Raw genomic sequence first — 16603 nt, forward strand, 5'->3', positions numbered from 1 at the left:
TAAAATTATTTTCTATTTCATTTTACATTTAATTTTTTCAACTTATCAATGAATTTACTTGAGTTAAGAAGTAAAAGAGGTCTAAAGTTAATGTTTTTGAGCACCTACAGCCAAACCCCACTGGACATGCCCAATCTCGTCTGCTCTTGGAAGCTATGCAGTGTTGGGCCTGGTTAGTACTTGGATGGGAGACCACCTGGGAATACCAGGAGCTGTAGGTAATTTTATACTGCCATAACATTCTTTTCTGTTACATTTTACATTTCATTTTTAAACTTATCAATGAATTTACTTGAGTTAAGAAGTAAAAGAGGTCTAAAGTTAATGTTTTTGTGCACCTACAGCCAAACCACACTGGACATGCCCAATCTCGTCTGATCTTGGAAGCTATGCAGTGTTGGGCCTGGTGAGTACTTGGATGGGAGACCACCTGGGAAAACCAGGTGCTGTAGGTAATTTTATACTGACATAACATTCTTTTCTATTTCATTTTACATTTAATTTTTTCAACTTATCAATGAATTTACTTGAGTTAAGAAGTAAAAGAGGTCTAAAGTTAATGTTTTTGAGCACCTACAGACAAACCAAACTGGACATGCCCAATCTCGTCTGATCTTGGAAGCTATGCAGTAGTGGGCCTGGTTAGTACTTGGATGGGTGACCACCTGGGAATACCAGGTGCTGTAGGTAATTTTATACTGACATAACATTCTTTTCTATTACATTTTACATTTAATTTTTTCAACTCATCAATGAATTTACTTGAGTTAAGAAGTAAAAGTGGTCTAAAGTTAATGTTTTTGAGCACCTACAGCCAAACCACACTGGACATGCCCAATCTCGTCTGATCTTGGAAGCTATGCAGTATTGGGCCTGATTAGTACTTGGATGGGAGACCACCTGGGAATACCAGGTGCTGTAGGTAATTTTTTACTGCCATAACATTATTTTCTATTACATTTTACAATTAATTTTTTCAACTTATCAATGAATTTACTTGAGTTAAGAAGTAAAAGAGGTCTAAAGATAATGTTTTTGAGCACCTACAGCCAAACCACACTAGACATGGCCAATGTCATCTGATCTTGGAAGCTGTGCAGTGTTGGGCATGGTTATTACGTGGATGGGAGACCACCTGGGAATACCAGGTGCTGTAGGTAATTTTATACTGCCATAACATTCTTTTCTATTACATTTTACATTTAATTTTTTCAACTTATCAATGAATTTAGTTGAGTTAAGAAGTAATAGAGGTCTAAAGATAAATTTTTTGAGCACCTACAGCCAAACCATACTGGACATGCCCAATCTCGTCTGATCTTGGAAACTATGCAGTGTTGGGCCTGGTTAGTACGTGGATGGGAGACCACCTGGGAATACCAGGTGCTGTAGGTAATTTTATACAGCCATACATTCATTTCTATTACATTTTACATTTAATTTTTTCAACTTATCAATGAATTTACTTGAGTTAAGAAGTAAAAGTGGTCTAAAGTTAATATTTTTGAGCACCTACAGCCAAACCACCCTGGACATGCCCAATCTCATCTGATCTTGGAAGCTATTCAGTGTTGGGCCTGGTTAGTACTTGGATGGGAGACCACCTGGGAATACCAGGTGCTGTAGGTAATTTTATACTGCCATAACATTCTTTTCTATTACATTTTAAAATTAATTTTTTAAACTTATCAATGAATTTACTTGAGTTAAGAAGTAATAGAGGTCTAAAGTTAATGTTTTTGAGCACCTACAGCCAAACCACACTGGACATGCCCAATCTCATTTGATCTTGGAAGCTATGCAGTGTTGGGCCTGGTTAGTACTTGGATGGGACACCACCTGGGAATACCAAGTGATGTAGGTAATTTTATACTGCCATAACATTCTTTTCTATTACATTTTACATTTAATTTTTTCAACTTATCAATCAATTTACTTGAGATAAGAAGTAATAGAGGTCTAAAGTTAATATTTTTGAGCACCTACAGCCAAACCACACTGGACATGCCCAATCTCGTCTGATCTTGGAAGCTATGCAGTGTTGGGCCTGGTTAGTACTTGGATGGGAGACCACCTGGGAACACCAGGAGCTGTAGGTAATTTTATACTGCCATAACATTCTTTTCTATTACATTTTACATTTAATTTTTTCAACTTATCAATGAATTTACTTGAGTAAAGAAGTAAAAGAGGTCTAAAGTTAATGTTTTTGAGCACCAACAGCCAAACCCCACTGGACATGCCCAATCTCGTCTGCTCTTGGAAGCTATGCAGTGTTGGGCGTGGTTAGTACTTGGATGGGAGACCATCTGGGAATACCAGGTGCTGTAGGTAATTTTATACTGACATAACATTCTTTTCTATTACATTTTACATTTAATTTTTTCAACTTGTCAATGAATTTACTTGAGTTAAGAAGAAAAAGAGGTCTAAAGTTAATGTTTTTGAGCACCTACAGCCAAACCACACTGGACATGCCCAATCTCGTCTGATCTTGGAAGCTATGCAGTATTGGGCCTGATTAGTACTTGGATGTGAGACCACCTGGGAATACCAGGTGCTGTAGGTAATTTTTTACTGCCATAACATTCTTTTCTATTACATTTTACAATTAATTTTTTCAACTTATCAATGAATTTACTTGAGTGAAGAAGTAATAGAGGTCTAAAGTTAAGGTTTTTGAGCACCTACAGCCAAACCACACTGGACATGCCCAATCTCGTCGGATCTTGGAAGCTATGCAGTTTTGGGCCTGGTTAGTACTTGGATGGGAGACCACCTGGGAATACCAGGTGCTGTAGGTAATTTTATACTGCCATGACATTCTTTTCTATTACATTTTAAATTTAATTTTTTCAACTTATCAATGAATTTACTTGAGTTAAGAAGTAATAGAGGTCTAAAGTTAAAGTTTTCGAGCACCTACAGCCCAACCACACTGGACATGCCCAATCTCTTCTGATCTTGGAAGCTATGCAGTGTTGGGCCTGGTTAGTATTTGGATGGGAGACCACCTGGGAATACCTTGAGCTGTAGGTAATTTTATACTGCCATAACATTCTTTTCTATTACATTTTACATTTAATTTTTTCAACTTATCAATGAATTTACTTGAGTAAAGAAGTAAAAGAGGTCTAAAGTTAATGTTTTTTAGTGCCTACAGATAAACCACACTGGACATGCCCAATCTCATCTGATCTTGGAAGCTGTGCAGTGTTGGGCTTGGTTAGTACTTGGATGGGTGACCACCTGGGAATACCAGGTGCTGTAGGTAATTTTATACTGACATAACATTCTTTTCTATTACATTTTACATTTAATTTTTTCAACTCATCAATGAATTTACTTGAGTTAAGAAGTAAAAGTGGTCTAAAGTTAATGTTTTTGAGCACCTACAGCCAAACCACACTGGACATGCCCAATCTCGTCTGATCTTGGAAGCTATGCAGTATTGGGCCTGATTAGTACTTGGATGGGAGACCACCTGGGAATACCAGGTGCTGTAGGTAATTTTTTACTGCCATAACATTATTTTCTATTACATTTTACAATTAATTTTTTCAACTTATCAATGAATTTACTTGAGTTAAGAAGTAAAAGAGGTCTAAAGATAATGTTTTTGAGCACCTACAGCCAAACCACACTAGACATGGCCAATGTCATCTGATCTTGGAAGCTGTGCAGTGTTGGGCATGGTTATTACGTGGATGGGAGACCACCTGGGAATACCAGGTGCTGTAGGTAATTTTATACTGCCATAACATTCTTTTCTATTACATTTTACATTTAATTTTTTCAACTTATCAATGAATTTAGTTGAGTTAAGAAGTAATAGAGGTCTAAAGATAAATTTTTTGAGCACCTACAGCCAAACCATACTGGACATGCCCAATCTCGTCTGATCTTGGAAACTATGCAGTGTTGGGCCTGGTTAGTACGTGGATGGGAGACCACCTGGGAATACCAGGTGCTGTAGGTAATTTTATACAGCCATACATTCATTTCTATTACATTTTACATTTAATTTTTTCAACTTATCAATGAATTTACTTGAGTTAAGAAGTAAAAGTGGTCTAAAGTTAATGTTTTTGAGCACCTACAGCCAAACCACCCTGGACATGCCCAATCTCATCTGATCTTGGAAGCTATTCAGTGTTGGGCCTGGTTAGTACTTGGATGGGAGACCACCTGGGAATACCAGGTGCTGTAGGTAATTTTATACTGCCATAACATTCTTTTCTATTACATTTTAAAATTAATTTTTTAAACTTATCAATGAATTTACTTGAGTTAAGAAGTAATAGAGGTCTAAAGTTAATGTTTTTGAGCACCTACAGCCAAACCACACTGGACATGCCCAATCTCATTTGATCTTGGAAGCTATGCAGTGTTGGGCCTGGTTAGTACTTGGATGGGACACCACCTGGGAATACCAAGTGATGTAGGTAATTTTATACTGCCATAACATTCTTTTCTATTACATTTTACATTTAATTTTTTCAACTTATCAATCAATTTACTTGAGATAAGAAGTAATAGAGGTCTAAAGTTAATATTTTTGAGCACCTACAGCCAAACCACACTGGACATGCCCAATCTCGTCTGATCTTGGAAGCTATGCAGTGTTGGGCCTGGTTAGTACTTGGATGGGAGACCACCTGGGAACACCAGGAGCTGTAGGTAATTTTATACTGCCATAACATTCTTTTCTATTACATTTTACATTTAATTTTTTCAACTTATCAATGAATTTACTTGAGTAAAGAAGTAAAAGAGGTCTAAAGTTAATGTTTTTGAGCACCAACAGCCAAACCCCACTGGACATGCCCAATCTCGTCTGCTCTTGGAAGCTATGCAGTGTTGGGCGTGGTTAGTACTTGGATGGGAGACCATCTGGGAATACCAGGTGCTGTAGGTAATTTTATACTGACATAACATTCTTTTCTATTACATTTTACATTTAATTTTTTCAACTTGTCAATGAATTTACTTGAGTTAAGAAGAAAAAGAGGTCTAAAGTTAATGTTTTTGAGCACCTACAGCCAAACCACACTGGACATGCCCAATCTCGTCTGATCTTGGAAGCTATGCAGTATTGGGCCTGATTAGTACTTGGATGTGAGACCACCTGGGAATACCAGGTGCTGTAGGTAATTTTTTACTGCCATAACATTCTTTTCTATTACATTTTACAATTAATTTTTTCAACTTATCAAAGAATTTACTTGAGTGAAGAAGTAATAGAGGTCTAAAGTTAAGGTTTTTGAGCACCTACAGCCAAACCACACTGGACATGCCCAATCTCGTCGGATCTTGGAAGCTATGCAGTTTTGGGCCTGGTTAGTACTTGGATGGGAGACCACCTGGGAATACCAGGTGCTGTAGGTAATTTTATACTGCCATGACATTCTTTTCTATTACATTTTAAATTTAATTTTTTCAACTTATCAATGAATTTACTTGAGTTAAGAAGTAATAGAGGTCTAAAGTTAATGTTTTAGAGCACCTACAGCCCAACCACACTGGACATGCCCAATCTTGTCTGATCTTGGAAGCTATGCAGTGTTGGGCCTGGTTAGTACTTGGATGGGAGACCACCTGGGAATACCAGGTGCTGTAGGTAATTTTATACTGCCAAGACATTCTTTTCTATTACATTTTACATTTAATTTTTTCAACTTATCAATGAATTTACTTGAGTTAAGAAGTGATTGAGGTCTAAAGTTAAAGTTTTCGAGCACCTACAGCCCAACCACACTGGACATGCCCAATCTCTTCTGATCTTGGAAGCTATGCAGTGTTGGGCCTGGTTAGTATTTGGATGGGAGACCACCTGGGAATACCTTGAGCTGTAGGTAATTTTATACTGCCATAACATTCTTTTCTATTACATTTTACATTTAATTTTTTCAACTTATCAATGAATTTACTTGAGTAAAGAAGTAAAAGAGGTCTAAAGTTAATGTTTTTTAGTGCCTACAGATAAACCACACTGGACATGCCCAATCTCATCTGATCTTGGAAGCTGTACAGTGTTGGGCTTGGTTAGTACTTGGATGGGAGACCACCTGGGAATACCAGATGCTGTAGGTAATTTTATACTGACATAACATTCTTTTCTATTACATTTTACAATTAATTTTTTCAACTTATCAATCAATTTACTTGAGTTAAGAAGTAATAGAGGTCTAAAGTTAATATTTTGGAGCACCTACAGCCAAACCACACTGGACATGCCCAATCTCGTCTGATCTTGGAAGCTATGCAGTGTTGGGCCTGGTTAGTACTTGGATGGGAGACCACCTGGGAATACCAGGAGCTGTAGGTAATTTTATACTGCCATAACATTCTTTTCTATTACATTTTACATTTAATTTTTTCAACTTATCAATGAATTTACTTGAGTAAAGAAGTAAAAGAGGTCTAAAGTTAATGTTTTTGAGCACCTACAGTCAAACCCCACTAGACATGCCCAATCTCGTCTGCTCTTGGAAGCTATGCAGTGTTGGGCCTGGTTAGTACTTGGATGGGAGACCACCTGGGAATACCAGGAGCTGTAGGTAATTTTATACTGCCATAACATTCTTTTCTGTTACATTTTACATTTCATTTTTAAACTTATCAATGAATTTACTTGAGTTAAGAAGTAAAAGAGGTCTAAAGTTAATGTTTTTGTGCACCTACAGCCAAACCACACTGGACATGCCCAATCTCGTCTGATCTTGGAAGCTATGCAGTGTTGGGCCTGGTTAGTACTTCGATGGGAGACCACCTGGGAAAACCAGGTGCTGTAGGTAATTTTATACTGACATAACATTCTTTTCTATTTCATTTTACATTTAATTTTTTCAACTTATCAATGAATTTACTTGAGTTAAGAAGTAAAAGAGGTCTAAAGTTAATGTTTTTGAGCACCTACAGACAAACCAAACTGGACATGCCCAATCTCGTCTGATCTTGGAAGCTATGCAGTAGTGGGCCTGGTTAGTACTTGGATGGGAGACCACCTGGGAATACCAGGTGCTGTAGGTAATTTTATACTGACATAACATTCTTTTCTATTACATTTTACATTTAATTTTTTCAACTCATCAATGTATTTACTTGAGTTAAGAAGTAAAAGTGGTCTAAAGTTAATGTTTTTGAGCACCTACAGCCAAACCACACTGGACATGCCCAATCTCGTCTGATCTTGGAAGCTATGCAGTATTGGGCCTGATTAGTACTTGGATGGGAGACCACCTGGGAATACCAGGTGCTGTAGGTAATTTTTTACTGCCATAACATTATTTTCTATTACATTTTACAATTAATTTTTTCAACTTATCAATGAATTTACTTGAGTTAAGAAGTAAAAGAGGTCTAAAGATAATGTTTTTGAGCACCTACAGCCAAACCACACTAGACATGGCCAATGTCATCTGATCTTGGAAGCTGTGCAGTGTTGGGCATGGTTATTACGTGGATTGGAGACCACCTGGGAATACCAGGTGCTGTAGGTAATTTTATACTGCCATAACATTCTTTTCTATTACATTTTACATTTAATTTTTTCAACTTATCAATGAATTTAGTTGAGTTAAGAAGTAATAGAGGTCTAAAGATAAATTTTTTGAGCACCTACAGCCAAACCATACTGGACATGCCCAATCTCGTCTGATCTTGGAAACTATGCAGTGTTGGGCCTGGTTAGTACGTGGATGGGAGACCACCTGGGAATACCAGGTGCTGTAGGTAATTTTATACAGCCAAAACATTCATTTCTATTACATTTTACATTTAATTTTTTCAACTTATCAATGAATTTACTTGAGTTAAGAAGTAAAAGAGGTCTAAAGTTAATGTTTTTGAGCACCTACAGCCAAACCACCCTGGACATGCCCAATCTCCTCTGATCTTGGAAGCTATTCAGTGTTGGGCCTGGTTAGTACTTGGATGGGAGACCACCTGGGAATACCAGGTGCTGTAGGTAATTTTATACTGACATAACATTCTTTTCTATTACATTTTAAAATTAATTTTTTAAACTTATCAATGAATTTACTTGAGTAAAGAAGTAAAAGAGGTCTAAAGTTAATGTTTTTGAGCACCTACAGCCAAACCACACTGGATATGCCCAATCTCGTCTGCTCTTGGAAGCTATGCAGTGTTGGGCTTGGTTAGTACTTGGATGGGAGACCACCTGGGAATACCAGATGCTGTAGGTAATTTTATACTGACATAACATTCTTTTCTATTACATTTTACATTTAATTTTTTCAACTTATCAATGAATTTACTTGAGTTAAGAAGTAAAAGAGGTCTAAAGTTAATGTTTTTGAGCACCTACAGCCAAACCAAACTGGACATGCCCAATCTCGTCTGATCTTGGAAGCTATGCAGTATTGGGCCTGGTTAGTACTTGGATGGGAGACCACCTGGGAAAACCAGGTGCTGTAGGTAATTTTATACTGACATAACATTCTTTTCTATTACATTTTACATTTAATTTTTTCAACTCATCAATGAATTTACTTGAGTTAAGAAATAAAAGTGGTCTAAAGTTAATGTTTTTGAGCACCTACAGCCAAACCACACTGGACATGCCCAATCTTGTCTGATCTTGGAAGCTATGCAGTATTGGGCCTGATTAGTACTTGGATGAGAGACCACCTGGGAATACCAGGTGCTGTAGGTAATTTTTTACTGCCATAACATTCTTTTCTATTGCATTTTACAATTAATTTTTTTAACTTATCAATGAATTTACTTGAGTTAAGAAGTAAAAGAGGTCTAAAGATAATGTTTTTAAGCACCTACAGCCAAACCACACTAGACATGGCCAATGTCATCTGATCTTGGAAGCTGTGCAGTGTTGGGCATGGTTATTACGTGCATGGGAGACCACCTGGGAATACCAGGTGCTGTAGGTAATTTTATACTGCCATAACATTCTTTTCTATTACATTTTACATTTAATTTTTTCAACTTATCAATGAATTTAGTTGAGTTAAGAAGTAATAGAGGTCTAAAGATAAATTTTTTGAGCACCTACAGCCAAACCATACTGGACATGCCCAATCTCGTCTGATCTTGGAAACTATGCAGTGTTGGGCCTGGTTAGTACGTGGATGGGAGACCACCTGGGAATACCAGGTGCTGTAGGTAATTTTATACAGCCAAAACATTCATTTCTATTACATTTTACATTTAATTTTTTCAACTTATCAATGAATTTACTTGAGTTAAGAAGTAAAAGAGGTCTAAAGTTAATGTTTTTGAGCACCTACAGCCAAACCACCCTGGACATGCCCAATCTCATCTGATCTTGGAAGCTATTCAGTGTTGGGCCTGGTTAGTACTTGGATGGGAGACCACCTGGGAATACCAGGTGCTGTAGGTAATTTTATACTGCCATAACATTCTTTTCTATTACATTTTAAAATTAATTTTTTAAACTTATCAATGAATTTACTTGAGTTAAGAAGTAATAGAGGTCTAAAGTTAATGTTTTTGAGCACCTACAGCCAAACCACACTGGACATGCCCAATCTCATTTGATCTTGGAAGCTATGCAGTGTTGGGCCTGGTTAGTACTTGGATGGGAGACCACCTGGGAATACCAAGTGATGTAGGTAATTTTATACTGCCATAACATTCTTTTCTATTACATTTTACATTTAATTTTTTCAACTTATCAATCAATTTACTTGAGTTAAGAAGTAATAGAGGTCTAAAGTTAATATTTTTGAGCATCTACAGCCAAACCACACTGGACATGCCCAATCTCGTCTGATCTTGGAAGCTATGCAGTGTTGGGCCTGGTTAGTACTTGGATGGGAGACCACCTGGGAACACCAGGAGCTGTTGGTAATTTTATACTGCCATAACATTCTTTTCTATTACATTTTACATTTAATTTTTTCAACTTATCAATGAATATACTTGAGTAAAGAAGTAAAAGAGGTCTAAAGTTAATGTTTTTGAGCACCAACAGCCAAACCCCACTGGACATGCCCAATCTCGTCTGCTCTTGGAAGCTATGCAGTGTTGGGCCTGGTTAGTACTTGGATGGGAGACCACCTGGGAATACCAGGAGCTGTAGGTAATTTTATACTGCCATAGCATTCTTTTCTGTTACATTTTACATTTCATTTTTAAACTTATCAATGAATTTACTTGAGTTAAGAAGTAAAAGAGGTCTAAAGTTAAAGTTTTTGAGCACCTACAGCCAAACCACACTGGACATGCCCAATCTCATCTGATCTTGGAAGCTGTGCAGTGTTGTGCATGGTTAGTACTTGGATGGGAGACCACCTGGGAATACCAGGTGCTGTAGGTAATTTTATACTGACATAACATTCTTTTCTATTACATTTTACAATTAATTTTTTCAACTTATCAATGAATTTACTTGAGTTAAGAAGTAATAGAGGTCTAAAGTTAATGTTTTTGAGCACCTACAGCCAAACCACACTGGACATGCCCAATCTCGTCTGATCTTGGAAGCTATGCAGTGTTGGGCCTGGTTAGTACTTGGATGGGAGATCACCTGGGAAAACCAGGTGCTGTAGGTAACTTTATACTGACATAAAATTATTTTCTATTTCATTTTACATTTAATTTTTTCAACTTATCAATGAATTTACTTGAGTTAAGAAGTAAAAGAGGTCTAAAGTTAATGTTTTTGAGCACCTACAGACAAACCAAACTGGACATGCCCAATCTCGTCTGATCTTGGAAGCTATGCAGTAGTGGGCCTGGTTAGTACTTGGATGGGAGACCACCTGGGAATACCAGGTGCTGTAGGTAATTTTATACTGACATAACATTCTTTTCTATTACATTTTACATTTAATTTTTTCAACTCATCAATGAATTTACTTGAGTTAAGAAGTAAAAGTGGTCTAAAGTTAATGTTTTTGAGCACCTACAGCCAAACCACACTGGACATGCCCAATCTCGTCTGATCTTGGAAGCTATTCAGTGTTGGGCCTGGTTAGTACTTGGATGGGAGACCACCTGGGAATACCAGGTGCTGTAGGTAATTTTATACTGCCATAACATTCTTTTCTATTACATTTTAAAATTAATTTTTTAAACTTATCAATGAATTTACTTGAGTTAAGAAGTAATAGAGGTCTAAAGTTAATGTTTTTGAGCACCTACAGCCAAACCACACTGGACATGCCCAATCTCATTTGATCTTGGAAGCTATGCAGTGTTGGGCCTGGTTAGTACTTGGATGGGACACCACCTGGGAATACCAAGTGATGTAGGTAATTTTATACTGCCATAACATTCTTTTCTATTACATTTTACATTTAATTTTTTCAACTTATCAATCAATTTACTTGAGATAAGAAGTAATAGAGGTCTAAAGTTAATATTTTTGAGCACCTACAGCCAAACCACACTGGACATGCCCAATCTCGTCTGATCTTGGAAGCTATGCAGTGTTGGGCCTGGTTAGTACTTGGATGGGAGACCACCTGGGAACACCAGGAGCTGTAGGTAATTTTATACTGCCATAACATTCTTTTCTATTACATTTTACATTTAATTTTTTCAACTTATCAATGAATTTACTTGAGTAAAGAAGTAAAAGAGGTCTAAAGTTAATGTTTTTGAGCACCAACAGCCAAACCCCACTGGACATGCCCAATCTCGTCTGCTCTTGGAAGCTATGCAGTGTTGGGCGTGGTTAGTACTTGGATGGGAGACCATCTGGGAATACCAGGTGCTGTAGGTAATTTTATACTGACATAACATTCTTTTCTATTACATTTTACATTTAATTTTTTCAACTTATCAATGAATTTACTTGAGTTAAGAAGAAAAAGAGGTCTAAAGTTAATGTTTTTGAGCACCTACAGCCAAACCACACTGTACATGCCCAATCTCATCTGATCTTGGAAGCTATGCAGTATTGGGCCTGATTAGTACTTGGATGTGAGACCACCTGGGAATACCAGGTGCTGTAGGTAATTTTTTACTGCCATAACATTCTTTTCTATTACATTTTACAATTAATTTTTTCAACTTATCAATGAATTTACTTGAGTGAAGAAGTAATAGAGGTCTAAAGTTAAGGTTTTTGAGCACCTACAGCCAAACCACACTGGACATGCCCAATCTCATCGGATCTTGGAAGCTTTGCAGTTTTGGGCCTGGTTAGTATTTGGATGGGAGACCACCTGGGAATACCAGGTGCTGTAGGTAATTTTATACTGCCATGACATTCTTTTCTATTACATTTTACATTTAATTTTTTCAACTTATCAATGAATTTACTTGAGTTAAGAAGTAATAGAGGTCTAAAGTTAATGTTTTAGAGCACCTACAGCCCAACCACACTGGACATGCCCAATCTTGTCTGATCTTGGAAGCTATGCAGTGTTGGGCCTGGTTAGTACTTGGATGGGAGACCACCTGGGAATACCAGGTGCTGTAGGTAATTTTATACTGCCATGACATTCTTTTCTATTACATTTTACATTTAATTTTTTCAACTTATCAATGAATTTACTTGAGTTAAGAAGTGATTGAGGTCTAAAGTTAAAGTTTTCGAGCACCTACAGCCCAACCACACTGGACATGCCCAATCTCTTCTGATCTTGGAAGCTATGCAGTGTTGGGCCTGGTTAGTATTTGGATGGGAGACCACCTGGGAATACCTTGAGCTGTAGGTAATTTTATACTGCCATAACATTCTTTTCTATTACATTTTACATTTAATTTTTTCAACTTATCAATGAATTTACTTGAGTAAAGAAGTAAAAGAGGTCTAAAGTTAATGTTTTTTAGTGCCTACAGATAAACCACACTGGACATGCCCAATCTCATCTGATCTTGGAAGCTGTGCAGTGTTGGGCTTGGTTAGTACTTGGATGGGAGACCACCTGGGAATACCAGATGCTGTAGGTAATTTTATACTGACATAACATTCTTTTCTATTACATTTTACATTTAATTTTTTCAACTTATCAATCAATTTACTTGAGTTAAGAAGTAATAGAGGTCTAAAGTTAATATTTTGGAGCACCTACAGCCAAACCACACTGGACATGCCCAATCTCGTCTGATCTTGGAAGCTATGCAGTGTTGGGCCTGGTTAGTACTTGGATGGGAGACCACCTGGGAATACCAGGAGCTGTAGGTAATTTTATACTGCCATAACATTCTTTTCTATTACATTTTACATTTAATTTTTACAACTTATCAATGAATTTACTTGAGTAAAGAAGTAAAAGAGGTCTAAAGTTAATGTTTTTCAGCACCTACAGCCAAACCCCACTGGACATGCCCAATCTCGTCTGCTCTTGGAAGCTATGCAGTGTTGGGCCTGGTTAGTACTTGGATGGGAGACCACCTGGGAATACCAGGAGCTGTAGGTAATTTTATACTGCCATAACATTCTTTTCTGTTACATTTTACATTTCATTTTTAAACTTATCAATGAATTTACTTGAGTTAAGAAGTAAAAGAGGTCTAAAGTTAATGTTTTTGTGCACCTACAGCCAAACCACACTGGACATGCCCAATCTCGTCTGATCTTGGAAGCTATGCAGTGTTGGGCCTGGTTAGTACTTGGATGGGAGACCACCTGGGAAAACCAGGTGCTGTAGGTAATTTTATACTGACAAAACATTCTTTTCTATTTCATTTTACATTTAATTTTTTCAACTTATCAATGAATTTACTTGAGTTAAGAAGTAAAAGAGGTCTAAAGTTAATGTTTTTGAGCACCTACAGACAAACCAAACTGGACATGCCCAATCTCGTCTGATCTTGGAAGCTATGCAGTAGTGGGCCTGGTTAGTACTTGGATGGGAGACCACCTGGGAATACCAGGTGCTGTAGGTAATTTTATACTGACATAACATTCTTTTCTATTACATTTTACATTTAATTTTTTCAACTCATCAATGAATTTACTTGAGTTAAGAAGTAAAAGTGGTCTAAAGTTAATGTTTTTGAGCACCTACAGCCAAACCACACTGGACATGCCCAATCTCGTCTGATCTTGGAAGCTATGCAGTATTGGGCCTGATTAGTACTTGGATGGGAGACCACCTGGGAATACCAGGTGCTGTAGGTAATTTTTTACTGCCATAACATTATTTTCTATTACATTTTACAATTAATTTTTTCAACTTATCAATGAATTTACTTGAGTTAAGAAGTAAAAGAGGTCTAAAGATAATGTTTTTGAGCACCTACAGCCAAACCACACTAGACATGGCCAATGTCATCTGATCTTGGAAGCTGTGCAGTGTTGGGCATGGTTATTACGTGGATGGGAGACCACCTGGGAATACCAGGTGCTGTAGGTAATTTTATACTGCCATAACATTCTTTTCTATTACATTTTACATTTAATTTTTTCAACTTATCAATGAATTTAGTTGAGTTAAGAAGTAATAGAGGTCTAAAGATAAATTTTTTGAGCACCTACAGCCAAACCATACTGGACATGCCCAATCTCGTCTGATCTTGGAAACTATGCAGTGTTGGGCCTGGTTAGTACGTGGATGGGAGACCACCTGGGAATACCAGGTGCTGTAGGTAATTTTATACAGCCAAAACATTCATTTCTATTACATTTTACATTTAATTTTTTCAACTTATCAATGAATTTACTTGAGTTAAGAAGTAAAAGAGGTCTAAAGTTAATGTTTTTGAGCACCTACAGCCAAACCACCCTGGACATGCCCAATCTCATCTGATCTTGGAAGCTATTCAGTGTTGGGCCTGGTTAGTACTTGGATGGGAGACCACCTGGGAATACCAGGTGCTGTAGGTAATTTTATACTGCCATAACATTCTTTTCTATTACATTTTAAAATTAATTTTTTAAACTTATCAATGAATTTACTTGAGTTAAGAAGTAATAGAGGTCTAAAGTTAATGTTTTTGAGCACCTACAGCCAAACCACACTGGACATGCCCAATCTCATTTGATCTTGGAAGCTATGCAGTGTTGGGCCTGGTTAGTACTTGGATGGGACACCACCTGGGAATACCAAGTGATGTAGGTAATTTTATACTGCCATAACATTCTTTTCTATTACCTTTTACATTTAATTTTTTCAACTTATCAATCAATTTACTTGAGATAAGAAGTAATAGAGGTCTAAAGTTAATATTTTTGAGCACCTACAGCCAAACCACACTGGACATGCCCAATCTCGTCTGATCTTGGAAGCTATGCAGTATTGGGCCTGGTTAGTACTTGGATGGGAGACCACCTGGGAACACCAGGAGCTGTAGGTAATTTTATACTGCCATAACATTCTTTTCTATTACATTTTACATTTAATTTTTTCAACTTATCAATGAATTTACTTGAGTAAAGAAGTAAAAGAGGTCTAAAGTTAATGTTTTTGAGCACCAACAGCCAAACCCCACTGGACATGCCCAATCTCGTCTGCTCTTGGAAGCTATGCAGTGTTGGGCGTGGTTAGTACTTGGATGGGAGACCATCTGGGAATACCAGGTGCTGTAGGTAATTTTATACTGACATAACATTCTTTTCTATTACATTTTACATTTAATTTTTTCAACTTGTCAATGAATTTACTTGAGTTAAGAAGAAAAAGAGGTCTAAAATTAATGTTTTTGAGCACCTACAGCCAAACCACACTGGACATGCCCAATCTCGTCTGATCTTGGAAGCTATGCAGTATTGGGCCTGATTAGTACTTGGATGTGAGACCACCTGGGAATACCAGGTGCTGTAGGTAATTTTTTACTGCCATAACATTCTTTTCTATTACATTTTACAATTAATTTTTTCAACTTATCAATGAATTTACTTGAGTGAAGAAGTAATAGAGGTCTAAAGTTAAGTTTTTTGAGCACCTACAGCCAAACCACACTGGACATGCCCAATCTCGTCGGATCTTGGAAGCTATGCAGTTTTGGGCCTGGTTAGTACTTGGATGGGAGACCACCTGGGAATACCAGGTGCTGTAGGTAATTTTATACTGCCATGACATTCTTTTCTATTACATTTTACATTTAATTTTTTCAACTTATCAATGAATTTACTTGAGTTAAGAGGTAATAGAGGTCTAAAGTTAATGTTTTAGAGCACCTACAGCCCAACCACACTGGACATGCCCAATCTTGTCTGATCTTGGAAGCTATGCAGTGTTGGGCCTGGTTAGTACTTGGATGGGAGACCACCTGGGAATACCAGGTGCTGTAGGTAATTTTATACTGCCATGACATTCTTTTCTATTACATTTTACATTTAATTTTTTCAACTTATCAATGAATTTACTTGAGTTAAGAAGTGATTGAGGTCTAAAGTTAAAGTTTTCGAGCACCTACAGCCCAACCACACTGGACATGCCCAATCTCTTCTGATCTTGGAAGCTATGCAGTGTTGGGCCTGGTTAGTATTTGGATGGGAGACCACCTGGGAATACCTTGAGCTGTAGGTAATTTTATACTGCCATAACATTCTTTTCTATTACATTTTACATTTAATTTTTTCAACTTATCAATGAATTTACTTGAGTAAAGAAGTAAAAGAGGTCTAAAGTTAATGTTTTTTAGTGCCTACAGATAAACCACACTGGACATGCCCAATCTCATCTGATCTTGGAAGCTGTGC

General features: G+C 37.2%; 3 non-coding genes and 63 pseudogenes across 3 annotated transcripts; all 66 read left to right on the forward strand.

The window, feature by feature from the left end:
- Positions 1–102: 102 nt before the first annotated feature.
- On the forward strand, positions 103–221 carry LOC148459272 (5S ribosomal RNA; annotated as a pseudogene).
- A 115-nt stretch (positions 222–336) lies between these two features.
- Positions 337–455, forward strand: LOC148459273 (5S ribosomal RNA). The gene has a single exon (XR_015874174.1). It is a non-coding gene; the product is annotated as a 5S ribosomal RNA (ribosomal RNA).
- Positions 456–571: 116 nt separating this feature from the next.
- On the forward strand, positions 572–690 carry LOC148459274 (5S ribosomal RNA; annotated as a pseudogene).
- A 116-nt stretch (positions 691–806) lies between these two features.
- Positions 807–925, forward strand: LOC148459275 (5S ribosomal RNA; annotated as a pseudogene).
- A 351-nt stretch (positions 926–1276) lies between these two features.
- LOC148459276 (5S ribosomal RNA) lies at positions 1277–1395 on the forward strand (annotated as a pseudogene).
- A 115-nt stretch (positions 1396–1510) lies between these two features.
- On the forward strand, positions 1511–1629 carry LOC148459277 (5S ribosomal RNA; annotated as a pseudogene).
- Positions 1630–1745: 116 nt separating this feature from the next.
- Positions 1746–1864, forward strand: LOC148459278 (5S ribosomal RNA; annotated as a pseudogene).
- Positions 1865–1980: 116 nt separating this feature from the next.
- On the forward strand, positions 1981–2099 carry LOC148459279 (5S ribosomal RNA; annotated as a pseudogene).
- A 116-nt stretch (positions 2100–2215) lies between these two features.
- On the forward strand, positions 2216–2334 carry LOC148459280 (5S ribosomal RNA; annotated as a pseudogene).
- A 116-nt stretch (positions 2335–2450) lies between these two features.
- LOC148459281 (5S ribosomal RNA) lies at positions 2451–2569 on the forward strand (annotated as a pseudogene).
- A 116-nt stretch (positions 2570–2685) lies between these two features.
- LOC148459282 (5S ribosomal RNA) lies at positions 2686–2804 on the forward strand (annotated as a pseudogene).
- A 116-nt stretch (positions 2805–2920) lies between these two features.
- LOC148459283 (5S ribosomal RNA) lies at positions 2921–3039 on the forward strand (annotated as a pseudogene).
- A 116-nt stretch (positions 3040–3155) lies between these two features.
- On the forward strand, positions 3156–3274 carry LOC148459284 (5S ribosomal RNA; annotated as a pseudogene).
- A 116-nt stretch (positions 3275–3390) lies between these two features.
- Positions 3391–3509, forward strand: LOC148459285 (5S ribosomal RNA; annotated as a pseudogene).
- A 351-nt stretch (positions 3510–3860) lies between these two features.
- On the forward strand, positions 3861–3979 carry LOC148459286 (5S ribosomal RNA; annotated as a pseudogene).
- Positions 3980–4094: 115 nt separating this feature from the next.
- On the forward strand, positions 4095–4213 carry LOC148459287 (5S ribosomal RNA; annotated as a pseudogene).
- Positions 4214–4329: 116 nt separating this feature from the next.
- LOC148459288 (5S ribosomal RNA) lies at positions 4330–4448 on the forward strand (annotated as a pseudogene).
- A 116-nt stretch (positions 4449–4564) lies between these two features.
- Positions 4565–4683, forward strand: LOC148459289 (5S ribosomal RNA; annotated as a pseudogene).
- A 116-nt stretch (positions 4684–4799) lies between these two features.
- Positions 4800–4918, forward strand: LOC148459290 (5S ribosomal RNA; annotated as a pseudogene).
- Positions 4919–5034: 116 nt separating this feature from the next.
- Positions 5035–5153, forward strand: LOC148459291 (5S ribosomal RNA; annotated as a pseudogene).
- Positions 5154–5269: 116 nt separating this feature from the next.
- Positions 5270–5388, forward strand: LOC148459292 (5S ribosomal RNA; annotated as a pseudogene).
- Positions 5389–5504: 116 nt separating this feature from the next.
- Positions 5505–5623, forward strand: LOC148459293 (5S ribosomal RNA; annotated as a pseudogene).
- Positions 5624–5739: 116 nt separating this feature from the next.
- LOC148459294 (5S ribosomal RNA) lies at positions 5740–5858 on the forward strand (annotated as a pseudogene).
- Positions 5859–5974: 116 nt separating this feature from the next.
- On the forward strand, positions 5975–6093 carry LOC148459295 (5S ribosomal RNA; annotated as a pseudogene).
- A 116-nt stretch (positions 6094–6209) lies between these two features.
- LOC148459296 (5S ribosomal RNA) lies at positions 6210–6328 on the forward strand (annotated as a pseudogene).
- Positions 6329–6444: 116 nt separating this feature from the next.
- LOC148459297 (5S ribosomal RNA) lies at positions 6445–6563 on the forward strand (annotated as a pseudogene).
- Positions 6564–6678: 115 nt separating this feature from the next.
- LOC148459298 (5S ribosomal RNA) lies at positions 6679–6797 on the forward strand. The gene has a single exon (XR_015873439.1). It is a non-coding gene; the product is annotated as a 5S ribosomal RNA (ribosomal RNA).
- A 116-nt stretch (positions 6798–6913) lies between these two features.
- LOC148459299 (5S ribosomal RNA) lies at positions 6914–7032 on the forward strand (annotated as a pseudogene).
- Positions 7033–7148: 116 nt separating this feature from the next.
- Positions 7149–7267, forward strand: LOC148459300 (5S ribosomal RNA; annotated as a pseudogene).
- Positions 7268–7618: 351 nt separating this feature from the next.
- LOC148459301 (5S ribosomal RNA) lies at positions 7619–7737 on the forward strand (annotated as a pseudogene).
- A 116-nt stretch (positions 7738–7853) lies between these two features.
- On the forward strand, positions 7854–7972 carry LOC148459302 (5S ribosomal RNA; annotated as a pseudogene).
- A 116-nt stretch (positions 7973–8088) lies between these two features.
- LOC148459303 (5S ribosomal RNA) lies at positions 8089–8207 on the forward strand (annotated as a pseudogene).
- Positions 8208–8323: 116 nt separating this feature from the next.
- On the forward strand, positions 8324–8442 carry LOC148459304 (5S ribosomal RNA; annotated as a pseudogene).
- A 116-nt stretch (positions 8443–8558) lies between these two features.
- On the forward strand, positions 8559–8677 carry LOC148459305 (5S ribosomal RNA; annotated as a pseudogene).
- Positions 8678–9028: 351 nt separating this feature from the next.
- LOC148459306 (5S ribosomal RNA) lies at positions 9029–9147 on the forward strand (annotated as a pseudogene).
- Positions 9148–9263: 116 nt separating this feature from the next.
- LOC148459307 (5S ribosomal RNA) lies at positions 9264–9382 on the forward strand (annotated as a pseudogene).
- A 116-nt stretch (positions 9383–9498) lies between these two features.
- On the forward strand, positions 9499–9617 carry LOC148459308 (5S ribosomal RNA; annotated as a pseudogene).
- Positions 9618–9733: 116 nt separating this feature from the next.
- LOC148459309 (5S ribosomal RNA) lies at positions 9734–9852 on the forward strand (annotated as a pseudogene).
- A 116-nt stretch (positions 9853–9968) lies between these two features.
- Positions 9969–10087, forward strand: LOC148459310 (5S ribosomal RNA; annotated as a pseudogene).
- A 115-nt stretch (positions 10088–10202) lies between these two features.
- On the forward strand, positions 10203–10321 carry LOC148459311 (5S ribosomal RNA; annotated as a pseudogene).
- A 116-nt stretch (positions 10322–10437) lies between these two features.
- Positions 10438–10556, forward strand: LOC148459312 (5S ribosomal RNA; annotated as a pseudogene).
- A 116-nt stretch (positions 10557–10672) lies between these two features.
- Positions 10673–10791, forward strand: LOC148459313 (5S ribosomal RNA; annotated as a pseudogene).
- A 116-nt stretch (positions 10792–10907) lies between these two features.
- LOC148459314 (5S ribosomal RNA) lies at positions 10908–11026 on the forward strand (annotated as a pseudogene).
- Positions 11027–11142: 116 nt separating this feature from the next.
- On the forward strand, positions 11143–11261 carry LOC148459315 (5S ribosomal RNA; annotated as a pseudogene).
- Positions 11262–11377: 116 nt separating this feature from the next.
- Positions 11378–11496, forward strand: LOC148459316 (5S ribosomal RNA; annotated as a pseudogene).
- A 116-nt stretch (positions 11497–11612) lies between these two features.
- On the forward strand, positions 11613–11731 carry LOC148459317 (5S ribosomal RNA; annotated as a pseudogene).
- Positions 11732–11847: 116 nt separating this feature from the next.
- LOC148459318 (5S ribosomal RNA) lies at positions 11848–11966 on the forward strand (annotated as a pseudogene).
- Positions 11967–12082: 116 nt separating this feature from the next.
- On the forward strand, positions 12083–12201 carry LOC148459319 (5S ribosomal RNA; annotated as a pseudogene).
- A 116-nt stretch (positions 12202–12317) lies between these two features.
- Positions 12318–12436, forward strand: LOC148459320 (5S ribosomal RNA; annotated as a pseudogene).
- A 116-nt stretch (positions 12437–12552) lies between these two features.
- On the forward strand, positions 12553–12671 carry LOC148459321 (5S ribosomal RNA; annotated as a pseudogene).
- A 116-nt stretch (positions 12672–12787) lies between these two features.
- Positions 12788–12906, forward strand: LOC148459322 (5S ribosomal RNA; annotated as a pseudogene).
- A 116-nt stretch (positions 12907–13022) lies between these two features.
- LOC148459323 (5S ribosomal RNA) lies at positions 13023–13141 on the forward strand (annotated as a pseudogene).
- A 116-nt stretch (positions 13142–13257) lies between these two features.
- On the forward strand, positions 13258–13376 carry LOC148459324 (5S ribosomal RNA; annotated as a pseudogene).
- Positions 13377–13491: 115 nt separating this feature from the next.
- LOC148459325 (5S ribosomal RNA) lies at positions 13492–13610 on the forward strand. Its single transcript, XR_015873026.1, has one exon. It is a non-coding gene; the product is annotated as a 5S ribosomal RNA (ribosomal RNA).
- Positions 13611–13726: 116 nt separating this feature from the next.
- LOC148459326 (5S ribosomal RNA) lies at positions 13727–13845 on the forward strand (annotated as a pseudogene).
- Positions 13846–13961: 116 nt separating this feature from the next.
- Positions 13962–14080, forward strand: LOC148459327 (5S ribosomal RNA; annotated as a pseudogene).
- A 351-nt stretch (positions 14081–14431) lies between these two features.
- On the forward strand, positions 14432–14550 carry LOC148459328 (5S ribosomal RNA; annotated as a pseudogene).
- A 116-nt stretch (positions 14551–14666) lies between these two features.
- On the forward strand, positions 14667–14785 carry LOC148459329 (5S ribosomal RNA; annotated as a pseudogene).
- Positions 14786–14901: 116 nt separating this feature from the next.
- Positions 14902–15020, forward strand: LOC148459330 (5S ribosomal RNA; annotated as a pseudogene).
- A 116-nt stretch (positions 15021–15136) lies between these two features.
- Positions 15137–15255, forward strand: LOC148459331 (5S ribosomal RNA; annotated as a pseudogene).
- Positions 15256–15371: 116 nt separating this feature from the next.
- Positions 15372–15490, forward strand: LOC148459332 (5S ribosomal RNA; annotated as a pseudogene).
- Positions 15491–15606: 116 nt separating this feature from the next.
- LOC148459333 (5S ribosomal RNA) lies at positions 15607–15725 on the forward strand (annotated as a pseudogene).
- Positions 15726–15841: 116 nt separating this feature from the next.
- Positions 15842–15960, forward strand: LOC148459334 (5S ribosomal RNA; annotated as a pseudogene).
- A 116-nt stretch (positions 15961–16076) lies between these two features.
- On the forward strand, positions 16077–16195 carry LOC148459335 (5S ribosomal RNA; annotated as a pseudogene).
- Positions 16196–16311: 116 nt separating this feature from the next.
- Positions 16312–16430, forward strand: LOC148459336 (5S ribosomal RNA; annotated as a pseudogene).
- Positions 16431–16546: 116 nt separating this feature from the next.
- The window catches only part of LOC148459337 (5S ribosomal RNA), a 119-nt pseudogene continuing 62 nt past the window's right edge, over positions 16547–16603 (forward strand).

This window comes from Taudactylus pleione, unplaced genomic scaffold (genome assembly GCF_031769625.1).
Source record: "Taudactylus pleione unplaced genomic scaffold, aTauple2 ptg000967l, whole genome shotgun sequence".
NCBI classification, from domain to species: domain Eukaryota; kingdom Metazoa; phylum Chordata; class Amphibia; order Anura; family Myobatrachidae; genus Taudactylus; species Taudactylus pleione.